General features: G+C 36.1%; 1 long non-coding RNA gene across 1 annotated transcript; it reads right to left on the bottom strand.

Annotated features, from left to right (window-relative positions):
• Positions 1 to 51: 51 nt before the first annotated feature.
• Positions 52 to 2385, bottom strand: LOC115927162. The gene is made up of 3 exons (XR_004065462.1): positions 2267 to 2385; positions 453 to 585; positions 52 to 133 (listed from the first exon to the last, which is right to left on the bottom strand). It is a non-coding gene; the product is annotated as an uncharacterized LOC115927162 (long non-coding RNA).
• Positions 2386 to 2629: the final 244 nt, after the last annotated feature.

Below are 2629 nucleotides of genomic sequence, written 5' to 3'. Positions count from 1 at the left end.
TCTCATGCATTTTTATTTAGATTTGGAAATATTGTTGAATACAAGCTCGTACCATTAGCAACGCACATATTCTGATATTGTTCGACACTACCATGACCACCTGACCGTCTTAGCTGCTTACAATATTCCTCTACTGCAATACAAAAATAAAAGACAAACAAATAATCGAAACAATAGTAAATCAATAAATCAAATCAAATCAAACAAAATTTGGTTGGTAAAGTTATCACGATATATCATCGGCCAGGATAAGAAGTGATAAAAAGTATCTTTCTGAAAGTGCAAACTTTCTACAAATCTGGTCGGATTACGTCAAAACATCATTGCCATGTTGGCACATTTCAATAGGTGACCGCACAATCATACAGCTATTAGAATGGCTTTTATAGGTTGGTTGTTTTGTAATCGTATTCGTTTTAGTTGTTTGATAACATTATAAATAAATTGCTTACGGGTTCGTTGCTCCTCGACACTCAACGCATTGGAATTGTCGATCTCATCTTCCTCGACTAAAACACTTGCTACCACGGCCAATGCAATCAGACAGTAGAGAGAAATCATGGTTTTTGACGCCATTTTTAAAGTCTAAGGAAAATAGAATCAACATGGAAATACATTTTGATCATTTGGTCAAAGATACGGTGACATTCCAATGCAATTAAGAATGTCAGCATAGAATCGTGACGTACTGAAACTTTCCTTTTACAGAATGAACAGAAATCGGACAATATAAAGTTATAACAGAAAGTGAAGGAACAATAATGGGCTTCGAGACGACAGGCTGCCAGAAAATACTTGAATTAAGGTTTACTGTGATGAATGCCAGGCGGAAGGCTTCAGAATATCCACATTCAATCATAGTTTTCGCTTTCAGGAACCATCAACTGAGAATGTTTGTAATGCCCTGTTGAAAGATGATGTTCCCGGCCCACTTCTGCACTGCTCTCATTGCTACGATTTATTCTAGATTGTTGATCCTGCAGCAGATTTCCTGATCTTCATATGCTCATTTCTCAGCCACTATACAATTTCTACCAAAATTATTGTGCAATTGTCATTTATTTGTAATCTTGAAAATTCTGTGTAAGTTTCGTTGGATTCTGTGAGAATTTAATCTCTATATTTACCAGAACTCAAGATTATCTTTAAACTTACCTCCCCAAATTATTAATTGATATGAGCCATTATAATCTGAGCATGTTTGTTTGGTAAAATGTACCCGAAATTGGGTAAACATTACCTAGTGTTGGTATAAAGTATTCCCAACAAACATGTATGGGTTTTTTTAACCTCCTATTTTTAACATTTTACCCAATTTGCTAAAAGGGGAAGTCCACCCTGAGTTTAAAACAAAAATGAAAACGGAAGAATGAGAGGAACGGGTAAGTGAAAGTTTAAGCAAAAACCGATTAAAAATAATAAATGTATGAGTTTTTGAAGATGCGATCAATCAATCATCGTTCAAATTGGCAACTCTGTGACATAATTGTTGTGAGGTTATCACCCATTTGCCCTGTACTAAAAGACTTTAAAAGCTTACTCTCTTTAAAAAAAAAAGTGAATTTTCACTCTATTTTCACTTTCTTGGGAGTGACGTCCGTGATCACTTGTTTAGGAGTGAAAATCGATTGATTTTAGAGTGCTCTCTAAGAAGAAAAGAGTGAATGTTCACTTTATTTTCACTACATTTTCACACTCCAGAGGAGTGACGTCCGTGATCACTCGATTTTTTTAGAGAGTATGTAATGGAGATTAATGCCTTACCAAGGGACACCTAGCACCCGTTAGTGTTACGAACCCGAGCCTTCACGTTTACGAGATCACTGGGCCATCTCACCCATCAGAGTTGCCAAAGCAAAGCTCCTGATTAAAGTGCACTAAAAGCCCTCTGCATACGAGGCGAAGAAATGTCTGAAGAAATGCAGACCTACGCTCAACAACTGAATATACATCAATTATTCCCAAATCCAGACTCTCAACTACCGAAAAAACGTTTTACAGTTGCTGCTTCGAAAGAATATAATTTTAACCTGTCTTGCCACTTTCAAAAGATCCATTAAACATTCCTCTTCCCTCAGAAATAAAGCATGGTTTACCTATTTCTGAGTCTTATGTTTCTCTTCACATTCTGTTACATAGTAAGGGATAAGGTACTTTTTGTTTTAGCGCTACTAAATAATCGATATCATTATCAATACAATTAAGAACTGACGGAATCAGAAAGACGTCTCATGTGCAGGCATAACGTAAGGGATGTTGGGCCTACCTGATTTCGATGCGGTGTTCGAGTAGAATTCTGTAAGATGATGATATTCTTTCTCGTAGCTCGATGTGACGAAGTGTCTCTATCAAGATATATGTTGAATTAAAGTCTAGATAGCTTCTGGTTTTATAGAATTTCGGGGCCTGCCATTACTATCTTCTCGTAACCGACAAGTCACCGCATGTAAAATTGGATTTTGTTTTCAACACTATGCTGGTGGATAAAACTTTCCAAAAATCAGACCTCAGAACATATTGTTTGATTATTTTGAATTAAAACTTTCAAGCATTGTCATTGTTCGTTACCGACAAATTACCGCATGTGAAATTGAATATTGTGTTCAACATTATGTTGGTGGATAAAACT

The sequence above is a fragment of the Strongylocentrotus purpuratus genome, unplaced genomic scaffold (genome assembly GCF_000002235.5).
Source record: "Strongylocentrotus purpuratus isolate Spur 01 unplaced genomic scaffold, Spur_5.0 spur5_scaffold_20, whole genome shotgun sequence".
Taxonomy (NCBI): domain Eukaryota; kingdom Metazoa; phylum Echinodermata; class Echinoidea; order Camarodonta; family Strongylocentrotidae; genus Strongylocentrotus; species Strongylocentrotus purpuratus.
The sequence above is the reverse complement of the archived record's forward strand: the minus strand, read 5'-3'. Positions and strand labels throughout refer to the sequence as shown.